General features: G+C 35.8%; 1 non-coding gene across 1 annotated transcript; it reads left to right on the top strand.

Moving 5' to 3' along the window:
• Nucleotides 1-1,155: 1,155 nt before the first annotated feature.
• Nucleotides 1,156-1,259, top strand: LOC111751194 (U6 spliceosomal RNA). Its single transcript, XR_002786293.1, has one exon. It is a non-coding gene; the product is annotated as a U6 spliceosomal RNA (small nuclear RNA).
• Nucleotides 1,260-10,359: the final 9,100 nt, after the last annotated feature.

Raw genomic sequence — 10,359 nt, 5'->3', positions numbered from 1 at the left:
ATGCAGAAAACAAAAACCCTTAAAACTAAACTAAAAAGCAACATCATGATAAACAGAAAATATTGAAGCTGCCAAGGATTTCATTTTACTTGGATCCACAATCTACACCCATGAAAGCAGCAGTCAGGAAATCAAACAACATATTACATTGGGCAAATCTGCTCCAATAGACCTCTTTAAGGTGTTAAAAAGCAAATATGTCACTTTAAGGATTAAGGAGCACCTGACCAAGCCATAGTATTTTTAATCACCTCATGTGCCTGGGAAAGCTGGACAATGAATAAGGAAGACCAACAAAGAATTGATACCTTTGAATTCTGATAAAGAATACTAAATATACTATGGACTGTCAGAAGAATGAACAAATCTGTCTCGGATGAAGTACAGCAAGAATGCTCCTTAGAAGTAAGGACGGTGAGACTTCTCGCATGTACTCTGAACACGTTATCTGGAAGGGCCAGTCCCTGAAGAAGGACATCATGAGAAAAAGAGGAAAACCCTCCATGAGGTGGATTGACACAGTTGACACAGTGGCTGCAACAATGGGCTCAATCATAACAATGATTGGGAGGATGAGGCGGTCAGAAATGACTCAACAGCACCTAACGACAACAGCCTGGGGAAAGGGGCATCTCTGGTATTCCCATTGCCTAGTGGGTGTTGCCTTGTACTAGCTAGGAAGCCACTCAATTCTAGATATGTTCTGATATGCTCCAACTTCTTATAAGCTTTCTATCAGAAAGTGTAAGTGCTGCCCATTGGTACATTGGCTGTTTTAGCATTTCTGCTCCTTGGGACCTGAATTGCTCTCAAGGACTTGCGTTTCCACAACGGCAAGTGAGACCCTTTTAATCATATGCTTATGAAGTGCACTGTGAGCCTCCCCCACACCTTGGGATTCATCCATAAGAATAACAGTGTACTATTGGCTTTTTCATTTCACATTTTCATGATTGCCTGATGACTGCACTTGTATTCTAGATGCATTCGAAGAAGACTCAAGTGCACTAACGCACACTCATCTATTTTTTATTTAAAAAACGAAGATAAAAGAAAGTCCTCAGAGAAACACGATGGTGTTAAGAATCTTTACGGAGTGTAAAATTCTTTTATTTTCCAGAATACGACATTGATACCTGAAATTTCTTTTCTTCTTTTTTTTTTTAATGAAAACCTGCATTTTGTGCTTGGTACCGAGAAGATTAGCACGGCCCCTGTGCAAAGATGACACACAAATTCATAAAGCCTTGAATATTTTTAGGAGGGCACCAGCTGGCCTACACCAATAACATTTGTCATTTTTATTCATTCATGTAGGTAGACTGAATAGTTTTTGCTAAGAATTTTAATTTTTGTTGTGTATCATTTATTTTGAAAATCTGTATTTACTAAAGGGTTTACTACATGAATTAAAAAAAAATGACATTTTTTACTTTTGCTTCCATTTCTTTCTAAACAAACAAAAGCATTTAAATAGCATATCATTGTTTATAAAGTCTATTCACACATATTCTTTTGTCCAAATGGTATCTACAACATAGTCACCTTCGTTATGTGTCTTGCTAAGCAGTATAAGGGAGACAAAAATAAATCATTTTCTGCCTTCAAGGAGTTTCCTATCTGGTGGGATAGAGACAGCTGTAAAATAATGAACTCACAATCTGTGCAGTTGGAATTATCCTTACTATGTAGTCCGACTAGGAGTCTTTAATAAGTAATGAAGCTAGACCATCTTGGGAAGGGCTACAACTTCAGGCGCGTCTCTCTCTCTTTGGTGGCTGAGGAAACAGCTTAATCCTGGGCTTCTCCGCTTGTCTTCTTGGTAATGCCAACAGTCCCCACCCATTCCTCCAACTTGGGCCAACTGTGCTGGGGCCGGATTTGTGGCATATGTTACCAAGGAAGTTATTGGGATGTCAAATGGCCTTGACGTCTTTCTGGCATCATATTCTTGAGCAGATTGTGATCCAGTGACCTACAGGCACATCATTCAAAATGCCAGTTCTACTACTGGTCCATCTTCTACCTTCCATTTCCAGACAGGGGCCCCATCTGGCAGGGGAGAAGTATAAGTAGATCCAGGATTCTATTTCTTCAACTCGTTTCTATAGCTACTGTTCTTAGATTGTCAGCCAGTCTCAAAATCTGGCAAGGTAAAACTTGACTCATATATTCTTTACCTCTTTGGCCTTCCACATTAGTTCTTCCCTCATCACACATGAGATCTTGCAAACGCATTGTGCTTTATAAAATGAAAGGTGGGGACTTCCATCTCCTAAAACACGTGGATGTATGGTTTTTTATATTTTAAAACAAAATAAACACTTAGACCTGAAAAGATTTGTTCAAGATAGTTTCTCAGTTTTCTGCCCCACCCCTTTAGACATCAGATACTTTCCAACTCTTTTTACTTTCTTTGACACAATTCCCTGTCTATGTTCTTGTATTGCCTCTAGGTTTTCCCATGTCATTTTGATGTAGACAAAATTCAATATTCAAGATGAATATCATGTTTTTTTTTATTATGTGAAAACATAATTCTCTTCAAAATTCAACAAGCATTTTTGAGCTCCTCAAAGCCTGCCTCACACACATTTAGTGTGAAAGTCTAATTTGTTTAATTCAGTGATATTTAATCTTCCATAAATTCATTCTACAAATTCTTATTGTACATCAAGTAAGGCATGATGCTAAGCACTATGGAGTTAGAGAGATAATTAAACAGATCTTGCTGACAAGAAACATTCATTACAAAAGTGAGTATAATTTAAAGTTGAATATGGTAAATGCCAAAAGGGATATTTAAAAAGCTTATGGAAAAGAGTGGGGCTAATTAGTACTTCCTTTCTTTTTTAAAGTTAAAAAAAAAAATTCGATTCTCATACTATTATCACTACTTGCCTCTAAAACTCATTTTTATAAACTCCTTTTTAACATGAAGACTGCACCTATGTCTGAGCAGGAAATGAGCTTAGAACCATTGTAACACAAATTTAGGCTTCACTGAAGAAATGGTAATTATTGCTATGACATTTTATTAATTTATTTGATAAAAATTGTTTTTCTCCTTTGTGCTTTTGGACATCTTGGACATGGTCCCTGTCTTTACAATCAGAAAAAAACAAACAAAAAACACTGCCTTTTTCCTAAAAACAAACAACTATGGTGGAGTGGGCCTTGCACAAATTACTTAATGTCGCTTCTCCTTTTCTTATTTGAGTAGGGGCAATAATACCTTCCTCACAGAATGCTTCTGCTTTTCTCATGGGATCATGCAGTTACTGTGACTAGCATGGATTTAAGACACTCAATATACGACAGCCACATTACTGAGCTGTGCCAACCTGTGGGTTCGTGATGCCTTGTAAATTTTGAAAGTGTTTTGAAAACCTTCACAAACAGATATAGAACAAAACACAACCAGAGGCATCTCCAATTACCCTGAGGGAAAAGAAAACATTCTAGACTCTTAAGACTTTCACTGTGGGAAATTGAGAATTTAAAGAACTCATGTGTATGCAAACTGTGGTCAGATTTTTAGCACTCTGGGTAATTCTGATAGTATTCATCTGATTTTATAGACAATTGTTTTCTTTCTCTTTCTCCTCTACTCAAATAGAATCAGGGTGCTTGACTGTTTGATAGTAAAATCTGGCTCCCTCTGAAACACTTAGTCTAATCTGTTCTGAAAACTCCTACTTACCTTTCACGTGTTTGTGGCCTTCTGTCTGATCCTTCCCCTGTCCTCCTCAGTTAAATTCAAGCACTCATTTCTCTGAGCTCATATCAAGCTTTGGCCATAGCTCTACTATGGCACAATCATCATCTACGGTAATAATCTGTTTCTATATCTTCTAATTATCTACTTCATATTTATATCCTCAGTACCTAGGACAATAACTGATTCATGGAAACTTCTCCAATAGACATTGAAGGAAGAGAGGGAAAGAAGGAGAGAGAAAAGGACTAAGTAACAAAGGAAAGGAGGAATAAAGAGAAAAACAAAAAAATAATCTTTTACTCAAATCATGTCATTTTTCTTTTCATATTTTTTAAGACAATATAAAAGTAAATATGACCACTGTAAAATAGTCAGCAGAATACCATGGAGTTGGAATTTAGAAACTGGGATTATGTTTTAACCTTTCCACTTAAAAATATATACTGGGCCTCATTCAATTGGCCCGACATATAAATTTATTAATTAATTTTTACAAACCATCAAAACATTCTGTAGTGTGGGTGTAGCATAAATTAAATTTCCACTTGGCTATCAATGAGTATTTAAGTGGCTTCCAACAATTTCCTTTTTCGAATTATTACTGTAATAAATATCATTGCATATATAATCAGCATTTATGCAGAACCAATTTGTGAAAGAAGAATAGATGGACACAAGCCAATGCACTTTAAAATTTTGATAGATGCAGCCGAAATGTCTTCCACAAAGGTGGCGCTAATTTTTATCTTTACCCACTGTTTCCCCACTATTGGTAACACTCGTCATTTTCAACCTCAACTTCACTTCTGGGTCAATTTTTTAGATTAAAAATAACATTTAATTTTTATTTTAATTTGCATTTACTAGATTAACAGTGAGGTGGAATATCATTTTATACATATTCATCAGTTCTGGGACTATCTTTCTGCCTATCATTTGTTCATAGTTGAATCATGCTATATTAAGGATTTTAACTCTGTGTCTATTATATATGCAGCAAATAATTTTCCCCAGTCATTTACTAGGTTTTTGGATAAAATTCTTATAAAGATTCACTGTTGAATGTAATCTAATTTCTTGACAGTTGCTGATCCATGTGTCATTTGCACAGCACTTCTGTGTCAACAAGAATTAGCCAGAGCCCTCCAATCCCCAAAGGTGCTGTATAACAAGGATTTCACACCACTTCAGTCCCGAAGGGAATCAAATCCTATATGTAAAACAATGAGTTCCTCATAATGCTGAATATTTAATGAAATTGTGCACTAGGTTGAACTGGTATGAGATGCACGTGCTGCTTTCTTCCTGGTGAATGCCCGAGTGTTCTGAAAAGCATGAGAGTGATTCTGACATGCCCTTCATGGTTTAACAACTTCTTTCAAGAGAGAAGCTGCACACCTGCAAATTGTGCTTGCGTCTGATCTGGCATGATTAGAACCCCCATTAGCTTATAGTAGGCAGATTCTCTTTTTTTTAAAAAAATAATTTTTATTGTGCTTTAAGTGAAAGTTTGCAAATCAAGTCAGTCTCTCACACAAAAACCCATATACACCTTGCTACGCACTCCCAATTACTCTCCCTCTAATGAGACAGTCTGCTCTCTCCCTACACTCTCTCTTTTCGTGTCCATTTCACCAGCTTCTAACCCCCTCCACCCTCCCATCTCCCCTCCACACAGGAGATGCCAACATAGCCTCAAGTGTCCACCTGATCCAAGAAGCTCACTCCTCACCAGCATCCCTCTCCAACCCATTGTCCAGTCCAATCCATGTCTGAAGAGTTGGCTTTGGGAATGGTTCCTGTCCTGGGTCAACAGAAGGTCTGGGGGCCATGACCACTGGGGTCCTTCTAGTCTCAGTCAGACCATTAAGTCTGGTCTCATTAGAATTTGAGGTCTGCATCCCACGGCTCTTCTGCTCCCTCAGGGGTTCTCTGTTATGTTCCCTGTCAGGGCAGTCATCGGTTATAGCCGGGCACCATCTAGTCTTCTGGTCTCAGGATGATGTAGTTGCTGGTTCATGTGGCCCTTTCTGTCTCTTGGGCTCGTAATCGAGTAGGCAGATTCTCTTAAGGGTAATGCACAGGAATGAAGTTTTCCATATTAATTTTTGTTCCAGGCTATGCGGCCATGGGATATGTATTGTATTTGTAGATGCATTTTCCTTCTGTTCTTGTTGGATTTGAGTGTCAGATGTAAAATTTAGCCAACTTACATCATCTTTAAAGGAATCCATTAACTCATTAGCAACCTACTACCTCCAACTGCTTCTATCCCTCTGCACTACCAAGCAGATTTTTACTATATTAAATAGAATAAAGATATTTTTATAACTCCTTTTCCTAAAGAATTTCCTAGGGCTTCTCACAACCAGAGGAAAAAAAGGAAACACTGGTGTTGAAACCATCCAAATTCTTTGTAATCCTCAGGAACATCATTGATTTATGATACACAAGTATACTGATTCTTGTATTGATATTGTTCATCACACCAAGCTCAAGCCCATTTGTCTGAATTTGAAGACTAGAGTTGAGCATTACCATATCAATCCCTACCTCTTTCCTCTTCATTTTTAAATTTTTTATGGAGATATAATTCACATCTAATAAAATTCACTATGTTAAAGTATGCAACTTTTATAGTTTTCACAATGTATATAGTCATGTATTTATTGTGTTGTTGCTGTTATGTGCCTTCAAGTCAGTTCCGACTCATAGCAACCCTATAGAACAGAGTAGAACTGCCTCATAGGGTTTCCAAGGAGTGTCTAGTGGATGGAACAACCGGCCTTTGAGTTAGAAGCCAAGCTCTTAACCATTGTGCCACCTGGGCTCATGTATATAGCCATATCAAAATTGGAATATAGAATATTTTATCACCCCCAAAATATTCCCTTATGGTCCTGCCCAGTCAAAAGGACCCCTGGGATCCCAAGCAAACACAATGTTTCCTTTCCCCATAATTTTGATTTTACTAAAATTCAATAAATATTTAATCACACAGTAAGAAATAGTGTTTTGTATCAGAATTGACTCGACGACACTGGGCATCTTTTACTTAGCATAATGTTTTGAAATTCATGCAAGTTGTTGCATGTGTATATAGTTTGTTCATTTTTATTGATGAAAAAATCAGTTGCTGTTGATTCTATTCTGTTTCATGGCAACTCCATGTGTGTCAGGGTAGAATGGTGTTTCTTAGAGTTTCAATGGCTGAGTTTTCGGAAGTAGATCACAACACCTTTCTTCATGGTATCTCTGGGTGGACTTGAACCTCCAAACTTTCAGTTAGCAGCCAAGCATGTTAAACGTTCACACCACCAAGGGAACTCCTTTTATTGGCAAGTAATATTCAATTTTGTGGATGTATCACAATTTTTTTAAATCCATTCCCCAGTAGATGAATATATGGGTTGTTTCCAATTTTAAGAGACAAGCGGCTATGAACATTTTATAAGTCTTTGTGTAGTCATATGTTTATATTTCTCTTACGTATATACCTAAGAGTAAATCTGCTAAGTCGTAAGCTAAGAGAAAGTTTAAATATTTAAAAACTGTTATACTCTTTTCCAAAGTGATTGTATAATTTGTATTCCCATCATCGATGTATGAGAATTTTAGTTTCTCACTTCTCTAGCACTTGTTATTGTTAGCTTTTTAAAATTTTAGCTGATTTAGTGGCTGTGTAATGGCTATAAAACTCTTTATAGTTTTAATCTGCATTTCCCTGATAACTAATAACATCAAGCTTCTTTTCAAGTGTTTATTTACCATTCATATGTCTTCTTTGGTGAAGTGTCTATTCAAATATTTGCTTATTTCTTCTTAATTGAGTTGTTTGGTTTTTTATTATTGAGTTGCTAGAATTTTTATATATTCTGGATACAATTCTATAAAAGATATATGTTTTAAAAATATTTTCTTTCAATCTGTGACTTGTCTTTTTATTTTCTGAAAAGTCTTTTTTGAAGAGTGATCCATGAACATGGTATATATGCTCATTTATCGAGGTCTTTAATTTCTCTCAACTATGTTTTGTGTGTTTTCTGTGTATATTTTTTGTTAAGTTCAATTCTTGTTGCTATTTTTAATGCTATTTTAAGGGTATTGTTTTTTTAATTTAATTTTTTTAAATTTCATTGCTAGTGTATAGAAATATATTTGATACTTCTATATTGACTTTGTATCTATGACTTTGTTAAAATGAATTATTAGTTCTTGTAATTTTGTAGATTCCTTAAGATATTCTACATAGACAATTATGTCATCTGCAAATAAAACAGTCTTTATTTTCTTTCTAACCTTTATGCCTCTTTTTTCTTTCTTTTTTTTATAACTTTGTTTTAATATGGCTTTTTCTAAGTACTTTAAGATGATGCTCTATCATTATACTACCTGCACATTTTCTGATGAAAATATGGCTTTATTTTTCTCATTGTTATCTTTATTCCTCCGTACATATTTTGCTCTACTAAATTTAAAAGTTTTCTGCTTATGTTGGGTCTCAGAAATTTGATAATATCATGTCTTGATATATATATAATGTTTATTCTACTTGAGGACCATTGAGCTGCTTAGATCTCTGAGTTTATAATTTTTATAAAATTCAGGAATTTTTCTTCAGATACTTTTTTTGTGTCACTCTTCTTCCTTCCTTCTAGAACTCTAATTACACATATGTTCAATTCACTAATATTTTTCAAGAGGTCATTGATTCTCTATTTTTTAAAAAAAATTTTTTTGCTTCATTTTTGATAGTTTCTATTGTCATATCTTCAAATTCATAAATCTCTTATACAGTTTCTAATTTTCTGTTAATTTCATCTAGTATAATATTCACTTCATACATTGCATTTTTTATTTTTTAGAAGTTTAATTTGGGCGAGTCTTTTTTCCTAACCTCTGTTTATCTCCTCATCATGTTTATATTTTTCTTTACTTCCTTGAACATATGGAGAGTATTTATAATAGATGTCTTAATGTCCCTGTCTCCTAATTCTATCATCTCTGTCAATTTTATGTCCTTTTTTTTTCAATTTGTTGATTTTTCTTCTGAATATGGGTCATATATTTTTGCCTCTTTTCATGCCTCATATTTTTTACAGACTTCTAGATATTGTGAATTTTATATTATTTGTTGCTGGATTTTGTTGTATTCCTTTAAACAGTTTTGGTATTCAGTTAAATTATTTATTTTATTGTGCTGTAAGTGAAAATTTACAATTCAAGTCAGTTTCTCATACAAAAACTATGCACACATTGTTATGTGACCCTAGTTATTCTCCCTACAATGTAACAGCACACTTATTCTCTCCACTCTGTATTTTCTGTGTCCATTCAACCAACTCCTGTCCCCCTCTGCCTTCTTATTGCACCTCCAGGTGGGAGCTGCCCACATAGTCTCATGTGTCTTTATGAGCTAAGACACACATTCCTCACCAGTATCATTTTATGTCTTATAGTCCAGTCTAATCTTTGTCTGAAGAATTGGTTTTGGGAATTGTTTTAGTTTTGGGCTAACAGAGTATGGGGACCATGACCCCTGGGGTCCCTCCAATCTCAGTCAGACCATTAAGTCTGGTCTTTCCAGTTAAATTATTTTGAATCAGTTATGAAATTTTAAGGCTCACTTTTAAGCTTTTTAAAGCAGAAAAAGAACTAGTGTCAATTTATTTTATTACCAAGATGATATTCTTTTGAGCAGTCTACCCAATGGCCTATATATTCCAGGTCCATCGATTCTGGCTGGAGGGAACTCTAACTCTTCCCAGTTCTTTGAGAACTCTGAAAATTTTATGTCTTACTGCTTTCCTGAAAAGGAGCCCTAGTGGTTCAGTGGTTAAGTACTTGGCTGCTAAATGAAACTTAGGTAATTCAAACCCACCAGCCACTCTGTGGGAGAAAGATACAGCAGTTGGCTTCCCTAAAAATTACAGCCTTGGAAACCCTATAGAACAATTCTACTCTGTCTGGTAGAGTCAAAAGTGTCAGAATCCATTCCATGGTAACAGATATCAGTTTCCTGTAATTTTCTTTCCTGCCTTCTTCTCACAGATGTGCAAATTACTACTCAACCCAAATCCAAATGGAACTCCTATGCAGATCTCTGGACCTGTCTCTCTGTGCAGTGTCTTCTTCTCTGGTATTCTACCATGCAACTTCTAACTGCTTTGGGTTCCTGGATCTCCAATCTGTGTCTCCTTGAATCAGCTAGGCTTCTGAGTTCCCTTCAGGTTCCAACAACCTCCTTTGTGGTCTGGAAATTGCCTCCAGCCAGTAAGCTGGGCAGTGGTAGGGACAGCCTTGTTTGCATGCCTTCAAGGATCACAGTCCCACATTGCCTGTTATCCAATGTCTTTAAATTAGTGTTACTTATATTTCATCTGTATTTCCAGCTGTTTAAGGTGGAAGAGTCAATCTGAGTCTTGATACGCCATCATGGTCAACCTCAAATGTCTATATCCACACTGTTAGACACATGGTCTCTACCCATACTAGGAATTATATAATTTCCATGTCTATGCATTTTTTTAATGCATTATTATATCATTCTCCCTACTTATGTCTCTTCCTTTTCTCTGTGAAAATAATGTCTCTTCTAAAATCTTTAAATATCCTCATGCATTTAGCACATAGTAACT

The sequence above is a fragment of the Loxodonta africana genome, chromosome 12 (genome assembly GCF_030014295.1).
Source record: "Loxodonta africana isolate mLoxAfr1 chromosome 12, mLoxAfr1.hap2, whole genome shotgun sequence".
Classification (NCBI taxonomy): domain Eukaryota; kingdom Metazoa; phylum Chordata; class Mammalia; order Proboscidea; family Elephantidae; genus Loxodonta; species Loxodonta africana.
Note: the sequence above shows the minus strand (reverse complement) of the source record. Positions and strands in the feature narration are given on the sequence as shown.